Source organism: Zalophus californianus, chromosome 11 (assembly GCF_009762305.2).
Source record: "Zalophus californianus isolate mZalCal1 chromosome 11, mZalCal1.pri.v2, whole genome shotgun sequence".
In the NCBI taxonomy this organism is placed as follows: Eukaryota; Metazoa; Chordata; class Mammalia; order Carnivora; family Otariidae; genus Zalophus; species Zalophus californianus.
In genome coordinates this window covers 83,788,628-83,812,502 of record NC_045605.1, presented here as the reverse complement: position 1 = coordinate 83,812,502, position 23,875 = coordinate 83,788,628, and the positions used below count along the sequence as shown (strand labels likewise).

General features: G+C 36.8%; 1 protein-coding gene across 1 annotated transcript in view; it reads left to right on the top strand.

Moving 5' to 3' along the window:
- The window catches only part of DCDC1 (doublecortin domain containing 1), a 468,564-nt gene that overhangs the window by 321,147 nt on the left and 123,542 nt on the right, over positions 1–23,875 (top strand). The window lies entirely within an intron of this gene.

The window sequence follows — 23,875 nt, the reverse complement described above, 5'->3', positions numbered from 1 at the left end:
ATTGCTCTATTGTATTGCCTATTGGTAATACAACCAGCAATGAGTGAGTATATTGATTTCTTTATTACATTCATCTGAATTGAGTATTAAGTTTAGATATTTTTATTGCATTTAGTGGATCTTTTAAAAAATCCAGGTTGCAAAAAAAAAAAAAATCCAGGTTGCTTTAATTTGCATTTATTTGATTACAACTTCCCTTGTATCAGTTTTCTAATCATTTTTTTACTTTATATGAATAGTCTGCTTATATCCTGTGCTCATTTGGAGATTTTGAAAATTTTTTTAAAGATTTTATTTATTTATTTGACAGAGAGAGACACAGCAAGAGAGGGGACACAAACAGGGGGAATGGGAGAGGGAGAAGCAGGCTTCCCGCGGAGCAGGGAGCCCGATGCGGGTCTCGATCCCAGGACCCTGGAATCATGACCTGAGCCGAAGGCAGATGCTTAACGACTGAGCCACTCAGGCGCCCCTGGAGTTTTTGAAATTTTTAAAACTGCATTTGAAAACACTAATTATACATTAGAGAAAAACCCATTGCATGTTTTATTTGATGCAAATAATTTTTCCAATATGTGATTGTTCCTTTAATTTTACAATATTTCAATATACAAGAGTTTAAAATTTATATATTCTAATCCATTGACCTTTTTTCATGTGGTTGTTTTACTGCTGAAAATGAGCAGCATTTTTCGATACAGCACAATGATGTACATTGTCAATCTTGTACAAATATGACTCATTTGTATGTAATTCATTATTATGAAGTACAATTATGTGTTTCTGGATTAGGTATTTGGGCTGATTGTTTTCCTCTTTGGATTTTCTCTTTCTGTGTCTCTCTTCTTTGTTCTGCCCTTCCCTTCCTGTCTGTCTTGACTTTTCTTGCACTTACTAAGTGTCTTCCTCGCTGTTCCTTGCTCCGCCATGAGCTTTTGCTTGCCTGTGATGGAACTGAGACAGCAGCCAATTACCATATTGTACTGCTGTTCATATCCTACTGTGATCTCTTGGTTTAAATGTCTAAGAAATATCAAGCCTTTGTGTTAATCAGAAATCAGTTCGTATATTATACATGTATGCATACATGTGGATAGATGCATGTATTTTGAGGAAAGACAACACAAATCTAATGATAAACTTCTTTGTCCGTAATTATAAACTAAGGCTGGGACTTGCCTCGCATCTGGACAGCTGGACATGAGACTGAAGACTAGATTGCTTCCCAGCCATGCAATTACCTCCATTCTTGGGACAAAGTCTATTGTTTATTGATCTTTATCCTTCCTTAAAGTGGAGCCTTTGCTGTGTGGTACTGATGAGCTAATGCTGCTCTTGGATTCTCACACTCTGAGTGACTCAAGGAGCCTCCTCTTAGCTCATTGAAAGGTTGTTGTGATGGATGAGTGATTGTTAAAATCTATAAAAGTCATACTGTCTGCCTTCTAGGGCATCATTCATCCAATCCTTCACCTAGTCATTTTTGAGTCCCTATTATGGGTGTAGGACCAGGGCCCAACAAAGTTAGGAGAAAACATATTTCCTGCTCTTGAGGTACTTATAATCTAGCTTGGGAGACAAAATGTGTGTGTGTGTGTGTGTGTATGTGTGTATAATATATATAATATGTATGTATAACATATATAATATATAATTGGAAAAAATAAAAAAGATAACATGAACTAGTTGTTAGATAAACAAGAGAGACTATAAGGGTGCAGATCTCTATATAGAGTTTAACATTAGGAATAGCAGTCTAAAAACAGGGTGGCATCAGTTAGAGAAGGTTTTATGGGTTGAATTGTATTGCAAAAAGGTATGTTGAAGTTCTAACCCCCCAGTTCCTGTGAATGTGACTTTATTTGGAAATAGAGTCTTTGCAAATGTAATCAAGTTGAAATGAGGTCATAGTTAATTAGGGTGGGCCTAATTAGTTAATTAGAACACGAAAATGACTGATGTCCTTCTAAGAAGACAAGAAGAGACAAAGACACAGATACACAGCGAGGAACTTTGTGATGATGGAGGCAGAGACTGAAGTGCCCTAGCTGCAAGGAATGCCCGAGATTGCCAGCAAACCACCAGAAGCTAGGAAGTGGCAAGAAAGCATTCCCCTCTACAGGTCTGGGAGGGAGCATCGCCCTGTTGACAGTTTGATTTCAGACTTTCAGCCGCCAGACAGTTTGATTTCAGACTTTCAGCCGCCAGAAGGGAGACAGTTGTTTACATTTCTGTTGTTTTTGCCCCTCGGAAGGTGGATGTGAGGCTGTGCTCTTCTTCTTCTTTTTTTTTTTTAAGATTTTATTTATAATTTGGCAGAGAGAGACACAGCGAGAGAGGGAACACAAGCAGGGGGAGTGGGAGAGGGAGAAGCAGGCTTCTCGCTGAGCAGGGAGCCCTATGAGGGGCTCGATCCCAGGACCCTGGGACCATGACCTGAGCCACCCAGGCGCCCCATAAGGCTGTGCTCTTAAATGAAAGGGATTCAGATTGACAAAAAAAGAGGGCTACCTGGTGAAGGAAATCTCATTAGCAAGGGTAGGAATGCATTTATAGGGACTGTAAATGATGGCTGGACTGATGATCTCTGAGACTAGTGCAAGGTAATTCGAGCTGGTAAAATAGATCCAACTGATGGAAGGCCTTTAATAACTTAGGGAAGAATTGACACATTTTATTCCCTCATGCATACATTCAACATTTACTAATTATTTTCTGTGCATCTCATTAGTAACAGGAAGCCACCTTGGTTCCCAAAGTTATTCAAGAGTAAAGCTGTTGGGAAGCACTTTCTATGCTTTTATTTTCTCCTCACCACCAAATTTTAAAAATTATTTTCATTTTTTTAAGATTTTATTTATTTATTTGAGAGAAAGTGAGAGGGAGACAGCACAAGTGGGAGGGGCAAGAGAGAGGGAGAGACAGAATCTCAAGCAGACTCCACACTGATCATGGAGTCCAATGTGGGGCTCGATCCCAGGTCCCTGATATCATGACCTGAGCTGAAACCAAGTGATGGACACTTAACCGACTGTGCCATCCAGGCGCCCCCCAAATTAATTATTTTTAAATAGGTAGTTCACATCGTTCAAAAATAAAAGTTTCAAACAGGTGTATATTAAACTTTCCTATCTACTACTGCCCCCTACCTTCCCTACCAGGCCAGTCCCACACTCACCAAGCAATTATTCCTATTAGTTACCTGTTGATCTTTCCAGAGATTTTTTTTATGCATAAACAGAGAGATATGAATATGTACCTCGTTCCCTTTACACAAATGGTAATATTCCATATACTGTTTGCATTTTGCTTTTTTTCACTTAACCACATATGTTTGGGATTTTTCTGTAGCAGTATAAAAAATGTACTCCTTCATTTTTCTTGATGTATATTTTTCCATTTTGTGGATGTACCATAATTTCAGTTGCTTTCAGCTGCAGGACATTTAGGTTGTTTCTAACTTTTTACTTTTAAAATCAGTGCTACAATGATTAACTTTGTACTTAGTTCATTGCACATATGTGTAAATATATTGGGATACATTTCTCTAAAGTAAATGGGATAAGGCAAACATTTTTTCAAGTAGATGGGATAAGGTGTCTAAGTAATTTTTATAGATATTGTCAAAATGTTCTCTAAAGAGACTACACAATTGGCACATTCTCCAGCAACATATGAAAGTGCCTGCTCCATATATAACTTTGATAATATGAAATATTATAAAACTTTGAACCTTTGCCACTGGCAAGGTGAAAAATGATCTTTTGATGTAATTTTAATTTGCAATCCTATTATTTTAAATGAATTTGATCATTTTCATATGTTTAAATTAAGTTTCCCATTCTTTGAACTGTTAATATCTTTGCCTAGTTTTCTACTGAGATTTTGCTATTTTCTTATAGATTTGCAAGAGTTTTTTTATATATTGGGAAAACTGCCCTTTGTGATTTGAGTTACAAAATTTTTCCCAGATTATGGTTTCTCTTTTGACTTTACTTGTGGAATTATCCATGCAAAAATTTACTTGAGAGTGAGAAAGTTTTTCCCTACTTTTTTACCTTAAAAAAATCATATAAGATATGGTGCCTGACTGGCTCAGGTGATGGAGCATGCAACTCTTGATCTCGTAGTCATGAGTTCAAGCCCCATGTTGGGCATGGAACCTACTAAAAAAAATTATAAAAGAATCTGAAAGATATTTTCAAGTTATACATTTAAAGTGATGAAAATGGAGAAAGAGAAGTGGCCAAAGATTACTTCTACATTTTTGAGTTCAGGAGTCTGGGAGATTGGGAGTCTAGAATTGATCTAATGACTGGAGACAAACATTTCTGTCTTTTCTAATGTATTTCTCCTCCTCCTCCTCCTTCTTCTGTATTTTGTAACAGTTGTTTTGAGTATGGGTTCTGTTTTTCTAGAATTTTCTAGAGCAGCAGAGATGTGGAAGCTATATTTATGAGAACAAAATTAAATTACCTGGGAAATCATTATTCAGTGAAAGACAATTATAGTTTAAAAATAGTGTTCCAAAGGGTCTGTGAAGTTGTCTGGCTTTGGGGGTTGAGAGAATGAATGAGAACCAAATGTTTTATTCATTGATGTTACAGATGAAGATTTCATTTCTTGTATTTTCTTCATTCATATATTCAAATGGCAGCACTTATTGAGTGTTAACATTTACCAGATGTTACCAGTGCTGTGGCTTCAGCAATGAAAAACAGCAGCAAAGCTCACGTCCTGCTATAATTTGCTTGGTATTTGGAGAGTAAAAAATTAACATGTTCACCAGTTGTGATATGTCCTATGAAGGAGTTAAAAGGGAGATGGAATCAAGAGTCCCGGAGGGGGGGGGTACTGCTGCTTTAGGTAGTATAGTAGGGAAAGTTCCTTGAAAAGGGGAGATTTGAACTGATAAATTGTGGGTGATGCAAAAACAGAATAGGGGGTGGGAGCCAGAGACAGACGGCGGGAGTGGAAATGTGCTCTGGGCAGAGATTAGCGAAGAGCCTAAGGCAAGAAAGAGCTTTGTTTCTTCTAAAAACAGAAAAGCTGAAGATCTGGCTAGAGCAGAAAGAGCTAGTGGGAGGGAGAGCAATAGAGCAGAGGCCAGAGATCTGAGTCTTGTAGAACCTGGTGAAGATTTGAATTTGATTTTACTTTAAGAACAAAGAAAAGTATTTAAAACATAATCGGTTTTCATTTTTAACATATCACATCAATTACATTGTAATACCATGTGAGAAATGATGTAATTTGATAGTGGAAAAAATCTGAAAAAATACTTTTTCTTTTTTGCCACCATCGTTGACAACTTTAAACACCCCCCATTCAATCCTCATATTCTTTGTCTCATGGCCCTGTTTATTTCTCCATAGAATTTATCTCAATCTATGGGGCGCCTGGGTGGCTCAGTCGGTTAAGCATCTGCCTTTGGCTCTGGTCATGATCCCAGGGTCCTTGGATTGAGCCCAGCATCGGGCTCCTTGCTCGGCGGGGAGTCTGCTTCTCCCTTTCCCACTCCCCCTGCTTGTGTTCACACTCTAGCTCTCTTTCTCTGTCGAGTAAATAAATAAAATCTTTAAAAAGAAAAAAGAATTTATCTCCATCTATAAACATGTTATATACTTTATCCTCTTCCTTCTTAAAATTTTTCCCTTCAAAGAACCTTTATCTCCACCAACTTCGGCTATCCATTTGCCCTCCCACACTTTGGCTATAATCTTGAAGTCTATCTATTTCCAAAAACTGAATAATAATAATGATAATAATGACAATAGCACCTACCATTTATTGAGCTCCTTCTGTATATCTGAGCAGTTATACCTGTCCAGCTCTTTCTATAAAAACCGCACACCTCAACGAGGCCGTGTTATTGTAACTCCCATTTGGTAGACAAGGTTATGTAACTTTTTAAGGTCACAAAACAACTGGCCAAGTCAGGACTCAACTTTGGGTATGACCGATAAGAAAACCTGTAAATTTGCTTCCTAAAGCATCTCCCTTCCCACACATCTCCTATTTCATCTTTTGTATTTCCCATCACATGAGGAGCCCTCCGAGGTCCTCCTCTGGTTCCCTGGTCTCATCCTTCTTCCATTTCAGCACAGCCTTCCCTGGGTCCCTCACCTCTAAAACCTGCACCAGTAAGAAAACTCTTACAAAAGCTCCTTTGCCAATATCCTGGAATTCTCCAGCCTCTTTATTTCTCTATGCCCTCTGTCTAATTTCTCTCTAACTCTTGAATTAGAGAAAAAAATATGCTAAATACCTTCCACCGCAGTTCATGCTGTCCAAACTCATCTAAGCAGGGCTCAGGAAAATGTTCTTCACGTCTCATGGTCTTCCTAACAAATTTCTCCCAGTAGCTTTTGCAAACCTTTTTCTCACTTCTCAATTGTCCAGTTCTTTCTGCCGCATTGTTAGTACTGTAGTGACTACCTCACTGTGAGCTGTAGTTTCCTCCCCTGCACCAATGAGATGGAGAGGTGTAGCACATGGGGTTGTTGCAAAGAGGAAATGAGGGACCTCAGAAGAATACAGGGTGTCTGGCACTTATGAGCTTAATAATGTTCACTAGATCTGTGTTAAATCTCAGTGAACATGTCTCTTACTCAAAGAGTGAGATTCTCATCTTTTCTAGCTCATGGAAACCGTCCGCTTCCTCTCCATCTCAAAACACACTTAAAAACACAGAAATATATTTTCTTTTCTTTTTAAAAAAGATTTTATTTATTTATTAGAGAGAGAGAGAGAAATCATGAGTCAGGTGGAGGGACAAAGGGAAAGGGAGAGGAAGAAGCAGACTCCCCGCTAAGCAGGGAGCCCAACACAGGGCTCCCTCCCAGGACTCTGGGCTCATCACCTGAGCTGAAGGCAGCTGCTTAACTGACTGAGCCACCCAGGCTCCCCTTGAGCTTATTTATTAAAAAAATTAATGCTCTCTGATAAATTTCTAAGATCAAATGATAGACATTAGGGTAGCTGAAACTTTGCTAGCCAAATTTTTTTTTTTTTTTTTTTTAGATTTTATTTATTTATTTGACAGAGAGAGATACAGCGAGAGAAGGAACACAAGCAGGGGGAGTGGGAGAGGGAGAAGCAGGCTTCCCGCTGAGCAGGGAGCCTGATGCAGGGCTTGATCCCAGGACCCTGGGACCATGACCTGAGCTGAAGGCAGACACTTAACGACTGAGCCACCCAGGCGCCCCTTGCTAGCCAAATATTAACAAAAAAAATAATTGGTGATGAGCTTCAAAATTGAAAAGATGATTTAGTATGTTTAGCCAATGATATATTTCTTCCACTTGTATCTATATTTTTTGAAGAAGTTTGATTTTAGGTGTAATAATCCTTAAAACCAAGTTATAAATCATCTGCAGTTAAAAGGAGACTATGAATCTCTGTGATATCAAACTAAGATTGTCACAAATAATGAAGCATATCCTCTCTTATTGCTTAGACAAAAATCATATTTTAATGATAATTTAATGAGAGAAGAAAGATTTTTAACCATTAATAAAATAACTACTTAAAATACTGTTTTATTCTTTTGCTAATCATTTTTTTAAAATATTTTATTTATTTATTTGACACAGAGAGAGAGAGAGCACAAGCAGGGGGAGCAGCAGAGGGAGAGGGAGAAGCAGGCTTCCCGCAGAGCAGGGAGCCCAACAGGGGGCTTGATCCCAGGACCCTGAGATCATGACCTGAGCAGAAGGCAGACGCTTGACTGACTGAGCCACCCAGGCACCCCTTGCTAATCATTTTTTATTTGTACTTTTTGTATATAGTATATTTATGTCGTACATTCAATATTCTGCATATTATACAATAATACATGTATATGTTAATGAATAAACACATATACACATTCAGGGGTGCACACTAAATTTTTAAATTATGGAAGTATACAATCAAACAATGTCAAAATTAGAGTATAAAGTTTGAATTCTATGACATGACATTTCAGGTTCATCTTTCACTATTTTTCCTACACTCAGCCATATACAGCAACTAACAGAAAATTGATATGCTAGTGGTTCCCAAACTTGTGTGCATATTAAAATCACTTTGGGGTCCTTCTCAAAACCCAGGCCACCTCTGACAATTAAATCTCATTCTCTAGGAATGGGACATGGGCAGCCCTATATTTTAAGTTTCCAAAGTGATTTCAATTGCAGGCAAGTTTGGGCACCATTGACGTATGCCTTAATGTTTCAAGCCTAGGGGCCTTTGTCCATGTGATCCCTCCCACTATCCCTTGTCCATTGAATGAACTCCTCTACTCTTCATTAAAAACCCAATTCAAATGCCCATCTTTGAACCTTCTTTAATGCCACCCACCCTAACCTAAGTCACATAGCCAAGTAATCCATTTTCAGTTTTTGCATGATACTTTTTACTTTTTATTTTTGTTTTTTTATTCCAGTATAATTAACATACAATGTTATATTAGTTTCAGACATACAATATAATGATTCAACAATTCTATATGTTTTTCAGTGCTCATCCAGGTAAATTACTTTTCACCCATTCCCCACCCCCAACCTACTTCCCCTCTGGCAACCAACAGTTTCACAACCACCAGTTTGTTCTCTGTATTTAAGAGCCTGTGTTTTTGTCTCTTTTTCTCTTTGTTCATTTGTTTTATTTCTTAAATTCCACATTTGAGTGAAATCATATGGCATTTTTCTTTCTCTGACTGACTTACTCACTTAACATTATATCCTATAAGTCCATCCATGTTGTTACAAATGGCAAGATCTTATTGTTTTTATGGCTGAGTAATATTCCATTGTATATATATACCACCTCTTCTTTATCCATTCACCTATGGATGAACACTTGAGTTGCTTCCATATCTTGGCTATTATAAATAATGTTGTAGTAAACATAGGGGTCTATACATCTTTTTGAATTATGTTTTCATTTTCTTTGTTTAAATAACCAGTAGTGGAATTATTGGATCATATGGTATTTCTATTTCTAATTTTTTGAGGAACCTCCATACTGCTTTCCAGAACGGCAGCACCAATTTGCATTCCCACCAACAGTGCACAAAGGTTCCTTTTTCTCCACAACCCCACCAACACTTGTTATTTCTTCTGTTTATGATTCTACTCATTTTGACAGATGTAAAGTGAAATCTCATTGTGGTTTTGATTTGCATTTCCCTGATTATTATGGATACTGAACCTCTTTTTTTTATATCTGTTGTGTTATGTCTTCTTTGGACAAATATCTATCAGGTCCTCTGCGCATTTTAATTGGATTATTATTATTGTTATCTTTGGCTGCTGAATTGTATGAGTTCTTTATATATTTTGGAAATTAACCAAAATAAAAAGCTTCTGCACAGTGAAGAAAACCATCAACAAAACAAAAAGGCAACCTACTGAATGTAGAAGATATTTGCAAATGATATATGTGATAAGGGGTTCACATAACACTTTATATATGATTCACCTTCTGTATTCCAGTTCTTTATTTATATGTCAGTCTCCTCCATGTAAATGATTTTATAGATGTCACTGCATTAAACATCTTATAATGAAAAACATGGCAAACACAGCAATTTAGCACAAACACTTCATGGTAGCCTTAAGATCTGAGAATTAATGGGAGAAAGATACATTCCTCTCCTGCCATTTGAGGGAAATCTAATACTTTTTGTTATGCTACTCTCCTTTTCACCATTGATTTGAGGAATTTAAAGGAGCCACCATTTATTTTGCACTTTCCCTATGCCACATGTGCATTGTCTCATTTAATCATTATTACCACTCTTTAAGGAAGGTATTATTGTTCCCATCTTACGACCAAAGAAACTGAGGCTCATAGAAACTAGATGACCAACACAGGTCATTCAGTTAAAATGTAACAGAGATGGGATTAAAACCCAACCTCTCTCTCTCTACTATATTTCAGTTTTTTTTTTTTTACTTCAAAAATATCAATATCTAGGGGCACCTGGGTGGCTCAGTCATTAAGTGTCTTCCTTCAGCTCAGGTCATGATCCCAGGGTCCTTGGGATCGAGCCCTGCGTCAGGCTCCCTGCTCAGTGGGAAGCCTGCTTCTCTCTCTCCCACTCCCCCTACTTGTGTTCTCTCTCTCACTGTCTCTCTCTCTCTGTCAAATAAATAAATAAAATTTTTTAAAAAAATGTCAATATCTAAATGCAGTTTGCCATAATAAAAGATGTTTAAGAACGTAGAGGGCTTTTTTAAATGAGTACATCTTTTTGACTTTTGCTTGCACAATAGACCTTTAATAATTTAAGTTGTCTTGATCAGTTCATGTTCTCAGAATCTTTGTGGTCTTGCTTCTTAATTTCTACCACGAAAGTCTCCAAGGGCTCTTTACACAATGGCTGACATCCACTTGGCTTCACCTACCTGGAAATCCATTTGTACCCTAACTTTGACTCCAGTATTGATTAAGACACACTACAGATAACGATTTCTTCTGAGTACTGACATTACAAAACATATTATTTAGGATGTGTACATCCTTTTTTCCAAACTGTCGCACTCATATCCTTGAAATAACAATCCTTTTCCCCCAAAATTTCTGCAATTATCTTTTAAGTAGAGTTCAAGCATACATAAGTCATTTCAGAAGGTCATGATGGAAAGGCAAAACCCATAAATATGGTAAGAAAAATATAGCTCTTATTTAAAACCCATGCAGTCAGATGGCTTTGTTGCTATCAGGAAAATGTCAGAGGGAAAGAAGATCAACAAGAGAAAAGGAAAATTAAGCATGTAATAACATAAGCAGCTGGAGAAAAGGAAACAGAAGAACAGCTGATGAGTAGGAGAAGAGGAAAAAATGAAGTATTTCAGTGAAAACCCATTATTACTGGGAAAAAATTTTTTAAAAGATTTTATTTATTTATTTGACAGAGAGAGAGAGATCACAAGTAGACATATAGGCAGGCAGACAGAGGGAGAGGGAGAAGCAATCTCCCGCTGAGCAGGAAGCCCGATGTGGGGCTTGATCCCAGGACACTGGGATCATGACCTGAGCCGGAGGCAGATGCTTAACCGACTGAGCCACCCAGGTGCCCCAGGAAACAATTTTTAATATGGCTAAAAGTCTGCTTAGCAGGAAGAAAATAACTTAGCTACATTACCAAAAAAAAAAAAAAAAGATAAAAAAGGAAATTCTGGTGTCTTAAATACAGCTAATGTAGAATTAAGAAAGGGAGGATGTAAGATGCTTCTTAAACTTTAGGATAATGAATGAGTTTTAAATCGCAATTGAGAAATACCTTAACCATAGTTTTCATCTAGAATATGGGAATATTGGTGGGTAGAAGATGAATAAATCTTAAGTCAGTTTTCCTTAAAAGCAGTGCTTGTGAAAAACTTAATACCACCGATTCCACTCCTTATGGTGGTGCCTCCATCTGATAGGTTGATGGTTATGAAGGTTTATAGTGAGGACAGTGATTATTAAACATCATGGAATAAAAATAACGGGCATATCAAATAGATAAATTTAGCAGCAGGCTTTAAGTTGGTTTTGAATAAAGTGCTATGTTGTTCCTGAGTAAAAAATTACCCTAAATTGACTTAGTCCATTTTTGCTGCTATAACAAAATACCAAGGACGGGGTGGCTTATAAGCAACAGAAATTTATTTCTTACATTTTTGGAGGCTGGAAGTCCAAGATCAGGGTGTCAGAATGGTCAGGCGAGAGACCTCTTCCAAGTCACAGGCTTCTCATTGTATCTTTACGTGGTGGAGGAGGTTAGGCAGCTCTGTGTGGTCTCTTTCAGAAGATCACTAATCTTGTTCATGAGGGTTCTGCCTTTATGACCTAATCACTTCCTAACTCCCTATCCTATTTTTCAGGCTCATTTGGGGATGAAAATGAAAGCACCAATAGCACTATTCTATCAAAATATGAAAATTTCAAGGATATAGTTAATTATATGCATATTCAGGGTGTGTGTGTGTGTGTGTGTGTGTGTGTGTGTGTGTGTGTGTGTCCTTCCTAGATAAATATCCAATTATATGTAAATATCAGTAAAAGAATTGTTCTATAGTTTTCAAAGCCATGCTGGCTTGACATTGTTTTCGGTAATGTTCTCTTACTTTCCTGTGAATACAATCTACTGTGTATATGAAAGAGCAGGTAAAAATCTGTAGGCCCTTTATTTTTATTTTTAATGGTAAAATAATTTAAATACTTTAAAAAAAACAAAGTAGCCATGAAGATATGAATACTTTAAGCTCTGAAGCACTGAGTACTGATTTTGTTTTCCAAGAAGTGTAAAAAAATAAACATTTATGGAGTGTATGTGATATATATGTAGCCATACATTGAAATAGACTACAGTAGCCATATATAGTAATAGAATACAGGGGGAAAAAATGATTAGATGTCACTCTCTTGTTATGTAAGGTTATATGAGACACCATCTTAGCAGACTGAGGTGAGAAACTCTCCTACTGGTTTTCTAGAGGCAAATTGCTATAATGTAAACTCTCTGTGGAGAGTGGCATGCAGTCGGGAACTGCATGTAGCATCTGAAAGGGCCTTACTCAGGCAGTTGTAAGATTCTGTCTTGTGAGATCCTAAGCAGAAGACCCAGCCAGGCTATTCCTGGATTCCACATTCATGGAAACTATGAGATAATAATAGGTGTTAATGATGCTTTTAGCTACTAGATTTGTGATAATTTGTTACACAAATAAAAAACTAATGCATCTTTGATGTCATTGATACTTAGAACAGACCTTTATGGCTTACAAAAAAATTATAAAATTACAGGAAGAACTGAAGATCTTGGATATAAACCATTATACCTTAAGTTGTTCTTATTTATTTTTAAAAAAACTAATAATAAATCTTTTTTGCAGGATAAAGGTGAACTTCTGATTTATTTGGATTTGTAATTCTTTTGTATAAAGCATTTTTCCTTGAAGATGATAATATGCCTGGAAATAAATTAAAGTCTTGTTATATATTCTTCTTATTGGGCATGGATTTTATTTTAACTTCTGAAATCTGGTATTTTTGCCATAACAGTCTTTTTATTTCTATATATCCTGAATAAGGAAGTAATTGCTTTTAACATTTTTTTTTAAAGATTTTATTTATTTATTTGACAGAGAGAAAGAGAGCGAGAGCAGGAACACAAGCAGAGGGAGTGGGAGAGGGAGAAGCAGGCTTCCTGCCAAGCAGGGAGCCTGATGCGGGACTCGATCCCAGGACCCTGGGATCATGACCTGAGCCGAAGGCAGACACTTAATGACTGAGCCACCCAGGTGCCCTACTTTTAACATTTTCACCTTTGCTTTTTCTACTCAAGTTTTGGGTGCTCATGTGTTAATAGTCGCCCTTTCATTGTGATTATTTTTCCTACATCACTGAAAACTTACCATTTAAAACATTTATATTAAGTATGAAATGTGAATTTATCAATTTATTAATTTATTATTTTAGTTATATGAAAATATTCCCTGTACTGGCCAGTTTAAACATGCCCAATCAGTGTTGCCGATAAAGACAGGCAACAAGGTTCATGGTCATTTCAGTGCAACTTGTTGTTTTCCACTTACAAGCATCCCAGTCTTCTTGAATCTAAAACCATTGTTTTTGTCAAACTGGCAGTTTGGTTTAAGGTCTTTTGTATGTAGAGATAAATGCTATGTATAACACAAAAGAAACAGAAGGTAGAATATCTGCTCCCAAGAAACTGTCACACATGAAAGATAAAACAACAAATAAGAAGGAACATTTGAAACACCTACAGTAGCTCTTTTAATCAAGCCCATGCTGGAGCTCTTAATTCACTCATACCCACCTGTTGCCTCCCTCTCTTCCATCTCGGTGAATTAGAAGAGGCTTCCAATACCCTCCCTCTTTTAGGACTAAATCCACCACACCTCCTACTCTGTTTCTTTTTATCAGTCCTATAATGTAAACTGCCAGGAGCATTGTCTCTCAGACCCCTCATCCCTTTAATTCTCTGTACTTCTTCCTTGACCCAACCCCCCACCCCCACCTTCCTTCCCAAGGCTTATGTTTTGCCTCCAGCTCAATAAATTCCCCTCTTCCTTTTCCTTGTTTCTTCTACTTCCTTCTCTTCAGGTGAATCCAATCATGCCCCGAGGGCTTCGCTTTGCTTTTAACCTTCTCAGAGAAGGTCCTCTCATCCCTCTGAGAAAGGGAGATGGGGGCAGTACCCTCTGCACTCTGTGTTTTCACTGCTGATTCCAGACCATCACTCCTTCACTGTCTTATTAAAAACTCAGTTTTGTAGAGGGATGAGCCAGATGTAGGAGTAGGGCTGCCTCTACTCCTACTTTGTTGTTGTTTACTGACATGAAGTTAAGTCTCTTTTAGGCACTTGAATCACAGTTTTCCTATAATACAAGTTCTGCCATGATCTGAAGGAGCACACAAAGGACCCATTCAGTCTTAGCCTCTCAGGTCCTTCAGCGACATTTCCTAAACTCTCATCCACCAGCCACTCCCATAACCACATTGTTCTATCTCTAAAACTGAAGATTCTAATATCCCATTCTTTGTTTCATTAACCTTCAGTCGGTTGAGATTGAGGAACGAGTCATTTTAATATCAGGGGAATGTTAGGAATCCTCACTCAGCATTCTTCAATGGTCTCATTTCAAGGCAATCTTACTTCCAAATCTGCTTTATTTTAGAACCAAGTTCCTTGTATTTGGGTTATAGATGTCACTATCAGAGGTCCTGCTTAATCCTTCAGTTTTAATGAGATGAAACATTGCCTTTTTTTCTAATTTCCTAGAAACCCTTTTTCTTGTTCCATATCTCTGTTCCTTAATAATGTGACTTTTACTTTATTCTTTCTGTTTACATGGTACATATATTTTTAAACAAGATAACAGTCTTTCAAAGAATTACTGAATTTTAGAACTTGTTTAAAGAAAATAGAATCCAGCTTCCTTCAGTTAACACACAAGGAAGCTGAAGCCTAGAGAAGTTAAGAGACTTATTTAAGATCTTATAACAAGTTGGTTATAAAACAAGTTTTCTATTCTGGCACCATGCTACCCCCTCTACAGAGTTCTATATGTGCTGTGATCTTCAAGATGGATGGGGAGGTGAAGGCTTGGTGGGATGGTGGTATACCAATGAACACTAAGGACCAGAGAGGAGAATCCCTTAATAAGAAAATAGAACTTGGTTTCTAGATGTGCATGTGGAGAATGGTGTCGATCAAAGGTAAAGCTAAGATTTTGAATCTAAATGACTAGAGGAATTTTAGAAAACAGTAATCTTGGAGAGGTCTTTATTTGATCATGGAGACTTTTTTTTAGTTGATCATTTAGGTTTTTTTTTTAATCATGGAATTTTAAACTTGGAGTTTTATCACCTAATTATTGGTATTATTGTTAGGGCTAATATTTATTGAATGTGTACTATGATTCAGCCAAAATATTGTATGTTACATGGATAATCTCGTTAAATCCTCACTACCACCTTATGAGGTAGGTATTATAATTCCCTTCAATTTAAAGATGAAGAAACCGAGGAATCAAGAGATTAAACAACATTTCCAATCACACACTACTAATAAGTAGCAGAGCAAGAAGATAGATTGAGGTAGTCTAATCCCAGAACCTCTGCTCTGCTCAGTAGATTGTTGTAGATGGGGCAGTGCTCGTGGGACAACAGGCCTGGGGATAGGGATTCCTGGTGATCAGGAATCATCAGCCCAGTCCACAGCCATGAGAATGTACGGTAGTCTCCTGTTCTACATGGTTTCAGTTACTTGTAGTCAAGTCCAGTCTGCAAGCAGATGATTCTCCTTCTGACATATCATCAGAAGTTCAATAGTACCCTAATGCTACGTCACATATGTAATGCCTATATCATTCCACTTCATCTCATCACTGAGGCATTTTATCATCTTTACAAGAAGGGCAAGTAGAATACAGTAAAATATTTTGAGAGAGAGAGAGACCACATTCACATAACTTTTATTACAGTATACTATTATAATTCTATTTTATTTTTAGTTATTGTTAATCTCTTACTATGCCTAATTTATAAATTAAACATTCTCATGGGTATATATGCATTAAAAATCATAGTATATAGGTTTGGTACTATCTGTGGTTTCAGGCATCCACTGGGGGTCTTAAAGTGTATCTCCTGTGGATATGGGGGGATTACTGTATGTGTTCTCTATGGGAATCTATTGAAAGGGAAGACTGGGGGCTTAGAAGTAATGCTTGGAGGCAATTCACAATTAGTAGGAAAGGGAAGTAACAAAAAAACAAAAAACAAAACCTAGCAGGCACTGGCTACAAAATTGAAAAGAGATCCAGCCCTGTGTGGTGTCATCAAGCTAACTGCAGAGAATTTTGAGAAGAATTGCATAATACTCTGTATCCATAACTATAAAAACATCAAGGAGAGGGAAAATAGAGAAAAAGCTATTGATTAGATTGATAATGAAGACATTAGTGATGTTTGAGAGAGTAGTTTTGAGAGTGTGGGTGAAAAAAGGTTTGTAAATATGGGTTGAAATGGGACATGGAAAGGTATGGCAATGAAATGGTTTGAGTGAAAATGAAGACTGAGCGGTAGGCCCAAAGATTTATCTTTGGAAGAGGAGTCATGGCATGTTGAAAGGCAGAGAAGTAAAGGTTGAAGGTGTTGGCCAAGGAGGAGATAAATATGGGAAGAAGTTACCTTATAAGTAAGCAGGAGATAGATCAAAGTAAAAATTCAGAGAATGAAGGGAAAAGTTAATGAGTATGAGAAACTGTAAATGAATGGAGGTGATAAAAAATGTTTTTTAGGGATTTATGTCAAGTAGTCACGATCTCAGTGTAACTATAAGTCTGGTCGTTGACTCAGGGTGAAGACTGAGGAAGTTATCTGAAGGAGAGAAGAAAAGATCTGGAATCCCTTACCATTTTCCCCATCCCACCTTTGAAGCATGTATCACATGTATTTTGCTCCCCTGATAGACTCTAAGTTCTTTGAGAGTGGGTCAGTCTTACTTTCATCCTTTATTCCCTAGCAAAGTGTTCTGTATAGAGTGTATTTTTATTAAATTGTGCTGAACTGAAATGAATTGAGGTGACTAAAAAGATTGCTTAGAGCAGCAAGAGCCTGTTGAGGTTGGTAGAGCTCTGTGTTTTATTGCAGCTGTGTCCCAGGACCCAGGCAAAGAACAGATAAAGTAGTCCAGCAAGCAACATAGAAGGCCTAGGCTCTAATGGGGTTCTGTTGTGGCTGATCACACAGTCCAAGTGGTGTGAGGAAGTCATCATTGCCAGGGGTGGACTAACAACAAGAAACAATGATGGGTGCAGGTTTGATGGACCCCTGGATGGAGATAAGAAAGGAGAACATCTCTACCAAAGAAGTGGTCATTGTAGAGGATCAACACCATGTTTTAGTTTGTTGTTTGATCAAAATAAAGATTTTATATATATATATATATATATATATAGAGAGAGAGAGAGAGAGAGAGAGAGAGAGAGAGATAATATAATATAGAGAGATAATATAATATAGAGAGATAATATAATAATATAATATAATATAATATAATATATAGAGAGAATATAAAACATGTTTACACCAGGATATATCTTAGTTCACTAAGACAATATATATATTTTAATATTCTTAATTTCTGCATGATAAGTTTAGGAAGAACTGAATATATATCTTTCCATCCAGGTATGCTAGTAGTTGTTATAAAAATAGTGGCAAACATATGTTCAATTCTTATTAAAGTGCTCTTCTAACACTTACATATATTATCTGTCTTAAATCATACAATACTACAGTGAGTTGGGTATTATTTTTTATTCCATTTTATAAATAAGGGAACTGCACTGGGACACAGAGAAAAGATACCTGCCCATGGTTATACTATCGAAAGGTAACATAGGAAGACTGACCTTAACTGTATTCTTAACTATGAAAGCATATCATCCTGGCCAGCCCTTAAATACTGCATTCCAGTGAAATGTGGAGGAAAACAAGTTAGTCTTTTGATTCAGGCATTCTAGCTTAGATTCTCATAATGGATAGAAATTTTGTCCCACTAACTCCTACTTGTCCTTAAGGTTTTGTCTTAGATGTCAGCCATAGTATCATCTCCTGGAGGGTTTTCCTGACTCTCAAGTTCATATTCAGTGTCTCTTCTATGTGCTTGACAACACCCCATGTTTTTCTTATCATAGCTCTCATCACACTGAGTAGTTTGCTTTACTATCTTTGTCATGGGAACCACAGGAATAAATTACAGAGGCAAGAAATATGAATAAGAGAACTATTGGGTCAACTCTTATTTATTAAAATGCTCTGTCCTGCCTCCCACCCCAGTGGAAATAGTTCCGTTGCTGGCTCCAACAACAATCTTATTAAGCACCTACTAAAGTGCTTTGAGGCAGCTTATGAACTTATTAATTGTGGAACGATTTATATGATTTGATTAACTTTACAAATTTTTATAGAGAAAAAGGAATATTTTTCTACAGATTCCCTTGTATATATATTTAAAGATATCTGAGCCATCTAATTTATGTATATATATATGTATATATGTATATATAATATATATATTATAAAAGAGTCCATCTAAATTCAAAAAAGACACCATTATTGATAGATTAGATTGTTAGTTTATTTCTATTACAGTATATTAGTTTTAGGTCAAATTTATTTCATAAAGAGTGGGGTACAAGGACCCTTTGAATGGTTCTTCTATATAGCATATTAATAATTTCATAGGACTGGCAGATGATCTTACTATTCTAAATTATAGAAATTTTTATTTGTTACAACTCTTTTTAGGATATTATTTTGGTGTCATGTGATCTTTATTTATTCCAGTATAATTAACATACAGCGTTATATTAGTTTCAGGTGTACAATGTAGTGATTCAACAATTCCATATGTTTATTCAGTGCTTGTCATGGTAAGTGTACTCTTAATCCCCTTCACCTATTTCACTCATATGTGGAATTTAAGAAACAAAACAAACAAATAAAAAGAGACAAACAAAAAAACCAGACCCTTATGTATAGAGGACACGTGACGTATTTGATGAGAGTTTTTGGTCAAGAACACACTCCCAAGCTATATTTTAATTTCTATGAGAAAACTAGAATTTTCTGTTTGTAACTTTTGACTTACAGAACTGCAGTATGGCTAAAAATGGAGGCAGTGTATAAGAAAATTAGAGGAACAACTAAAATATTATTTAAAGCAATAGAATTTATAGTATAATTTGAGAGCCAATTCCTTGGTACCTGCTTCTTTTAAAGTGAACTGTTGATGTCTGCATAAAGCTTACTCTGAGCCTTCTTGTGAAAAATGAAGCTCCCTGAGTATCTGTTTGGTGCCCCTCCCTCTTCTCCTTTGGGAATGATTATTGTTGTTGGTCTATCATCCAACAGTTGGGCTCACAGCAGGTTGTATTGGGTTTTTTTCTTTTTTTTGACTTCTGAAAACAACAGTTGGTTAGAACTAAGTTTGACTTATTGTCTGTGTGACATAATATGTAAGTACTCTCCATGAACCCAGTGAAAAACAAAAATGTTTAAAAAAGAATACCTTAAAATAATAATTATGCCTTGATAGGAGTAATTTAAATTCACATTCATTGACAACTAATGAGGAAAGCATTGGCAAAATTTTTTTCTGTATTGGATAAAAATATTATTTCCCCTCCAAAGTATACTTGTTGAGGAGAAATTTTTCTTTTTATGTCATTTCTGTACCCATTAATGTGTAAGAATAAGTCATTAGGTGTCTTCTAAAATAACTTATGCCCATGTACTAGCATGAGTTTACATTTGGGAAACTATTTTTTCAGCTAATCATTGCTTGATAAATTTTAGAAAAGTCCAAATTAGACTATTCTTTTTTACCATGTGACATAAAGACTGTTCATGACTTTAATTTTCTCTTTTGACACAACATTCACTGAACATAGAGTACTTATGTTGCAGTAATTAGGAACCTGGAAATTCATTATAATCAAGAGGAATAGCTACAGCATCTAAATCGATGAACTGTTGCTGATTCTTTAAAATCTCTAAAGGGAAACCAACCTTATAAAATCTTTCTAAACACCTTGCATTGAGCTGTCACCTTCGATGTACCTTTGACGTACTCCCTTTTTGTTAAAGAAGAAGATAGGAAACAGAAAGTGTATCATTTCATTCACACGGACTTTGTCTGGAAGTGCGGCTGTGATATGATTTCTGTCAGAAACAATCTGCTTGATATTTCTCTGTCTTTGCTTGGGAACACAGAGTGGCCTGTCTGATTTCTATCCCTGGGTGCTGGGATATGCTGCCTTGTCAAACAGCATTTGTCTTCACTCACTACCTGCTTGTTGAGTGAAGCTCAGCCTCACTGTGGTGGCAGAGAAAGCCTTAGGCTGCTCAGCATCTGTCTCTTCATGTAATTAACTGCAGCCCTGGATAGGGAGCAAAACAGAGATTTGGTGCTGTGAAAGAGTAATGTGTCTAGACAGGAGTTTCTGAGTGGGGGAAAAGATTTGTTAGTGTTTCTGTTCAAATAGGAGGACACTTTTTTTTTTTTTTTTACCCCAAAATGTTTTGAAGCCAAAGTGACCATTTGCTTCCAAAGCAAACTTTGGAAAACTCACTGTGCTTTAAGCACTCTTACAAAAAGCCTTCACTTGACAATTTTAGCATCAACACAAATAAATATAGTAATGAATTCTAGACCATTGGATAAAATAAGAACTCATAAGTCAATACTGACATAAATAAATGAATAAATAAAAAATGAAGATAGGCTCTTCTTTAGAGGAGAATGTCAGTTAATAAATGTTGAAGGAATGATTGAGTTAGAAAAATCACCATTTCACAACTGTTATGTAATAATTGATTTGAACAAAAATCATCAATGGATGGTAATACTACTATACAAAAGTTTGATGAGGATCAGAATGTACATAATCTCAAATTATTTTTCACAAATTACATATATGTACACACATAATTATATATATATACATATATATATATATGCACACACATATAATTTCAGTATGGGTAAAGGATATATGGGAGATTTTTGTTTGTTTTTGTAACTTTTCTGTAAGTTTGAAACTATATCAAAATAAGTTAAGTACCAAAAAATTCTATTCACTTGTACTCTTTTGGTTTTTTTTCCCGCTGATTGGAGCATGGCTCAGGGTTGGCTCTTTTTAACATAGTATTAGGAAAAATGTGTTATGCTACCCAGAAGCTTTACTCACCAGCTGCCAACAAAGCTTCATTAATGTAACATGTTCTGCAATCAAAACCTGCTCTCTCTTGGGAAAAGAGTAACATTCTGAATACTTGCCTTTCACAGAGACCCACTTAGAGACTTGCAATCCAAAAGGATTTCTAAGTGAAATGTGAATATCTGCATGTGTGGCTTCCTGACACATTTTATAGTACCCTCTGACTTTATAGAAAAGGGCCCTGAAATTTCGAAAATGAATGTTTGTGATTCTTCCTATGTCGTTCTTAATAAGCTTGCTTTCAAGCTAGAAGGCAAAGAATCCTCCTTTTCTAAGACCTTATTGTGTAGCCATAGCAGCCCTGATAATTGCTTAAATGAGAAAAACAGACTAAATATTATAATAAAGACTGCAAACAGTATTGAAGGCAATTATACTAAACTTTTTCCTGGATATTTTTGGTATTCATTTAATATAGAGCATTGTGATGCTTGAATGAATGGATTTATAATCTAACTTAAAAGTTGGAATTTAGAAATTCAATGTGTGTCTGGAAAGAGCAGCTATTACTCCTAACCAGCTGGTTAGGTGCCTTACATGCTTCTGCATGTAACAACACCCTCCCTCGGCATTGCACTTGCGACTGACGATGGGCTGACCAGCCCTTCACAGCCAGGACAATTTCTCTTATTTGAAGCTACTGGCTTTGACTTATCTTTTCTTTCTGGTTGGTGACTGATAAGAGGTATTTTTTATTTTTTATTTTTTTTAAGATTTTATTTATTTATTTGAGAGAGAGAGCACATGAGAAGGGGGAGGGTCAGAGGGAGAAGCAGACTCCTTAATGAGCAGGGAGCCCGAAGCGGGACTCGATCCAGGGACTCCAGGATCGTGACCTAAGCCGAAGGCAGTCATTTAACCAACTGAGCCACCCAGGCACCCTGTTGACTTCCCTTCTAATGGAGAATGGCAAGAATGAGTCTTGCCAACACTCTGAACTCCTAACATCTCTAATAAATATTTACTTTATTGACATTTGTGTTTTTTTGCGCTATATTTTACATTGAAAAAACACTTTGCATTTTATATTTTCTTAGAAACATGAGTTCTCCCCCCACTACCCTTTTCTGTTTATTTTTTATTTCTTATGATAGAAGTGGTCTGTAGGAGTCAAATTATATAAACTCCTTATAATTTTTTTAAGATTTTATTTATTTATTTGACAGAGAGAGACACAGCGAGAGAGGGAACACAAGCAGGGGGAGTGGGAAAGGGAGAAGCAGGCCTCCTGCCGAGCAGGGAGCCCGACGTGGGGCTCGATCCCAGGACCCTGGGACCATGACCTGAGCTGAAGGCAGATGCTTAACGACTGAGCCACCCAGGCACCCCTAAACTCCTTATTTTAAGGATTAAGTTTTGGGTCCCAGGGATCCCCAAGTTGCCTGGGGATCATGCCTGTTGGCAGGGCTGGAAGTTTGACCAAAAGCTTCAGGTGCCCAGGCTAGTGTTATGTTCACATGTTGCTACTTGCATAACAGCCAAGAGTCTGTTCAGTTTCTTGGAGGTTCTTGGAAAACAAAATCATAATAAATTTTAGGTAGAATATCTAAGGAAATTAAATTATTCATAATGCCTTAAAAATTGTTTATTTTGAAATAATTTTAGGTTCACAGAACAATTGTAAAGATAGTACAGAGTTCCTATATCCCTTTCACTCAGCTTCCCCTAATGTTAACCATTTATCAAAACTAAGAGGGGCACCTGGGTGACTCAGTCGATTGTGTCTGACTCTGGTTTCAGCTCGGGTCATGATCTCAGGGTCATGAGATCAAGGCCCACATCGAGCCCCGCATTGCGCTCCATGCACAGTGCAGAGTCTGCTTGAGATACTCTCTCTCCCTTCCCCTCTTCCCCCCCATCTCTAAAAAACAAAACAACAAAACTAAGAAGTCACCACATTTTTAATTAATTAACTAATTAATTAATTTATTTATAACATTCAAAGTTATATTAGTTTCAGGTATACAATATAATGATCCAACAATTCTCTACATTATTCAGTGCTTATCACAGTAAGTGTACTCTTAATCCCCTTTGTTTATTTCACCCATCCCCCCACCTCACCAGTTTGTTCCTGGTATTGAAGAGTCTGTTTTTTTGTTTTTAAACATTTTATTTATTGACTTGAGAGAGAGAGAGAGAGAGTGCAAGTGAGAGAGCACAAGAAAGGGGAGCAGCAGAGGGAGAGGGAGAAGCAGGCTCCCCGCTGAGCAGGGATTTCCCCACGCGGGGCTTGATCCCAGGACTTTGGGATCATGACCTGAACCAAAGGCAGACACTTATTAACCAATTGAGCCACCCAGGTACCCCAAGAGTCTGTTTTTTTTGTTTGTCTCTTTGTTTGTTTGTTTAGATTCCACATATAAGTGAAATCATTTGGTATGTGTCTTTCTCTGGCTTATTTCACTTAGCATTATACACTGTACGTCCATCCATAGTGCTGCAAGTGGCAATTTCTCAATCGTTTTTATGGCTGAGTAATATTCTGTTGTATATATGTACCACTTCTTTATTCATTCATCTATGGATGGACACGAGTTGCTCCCATATCTTGCTTATTCTAAATAATGCTGCAATAAACA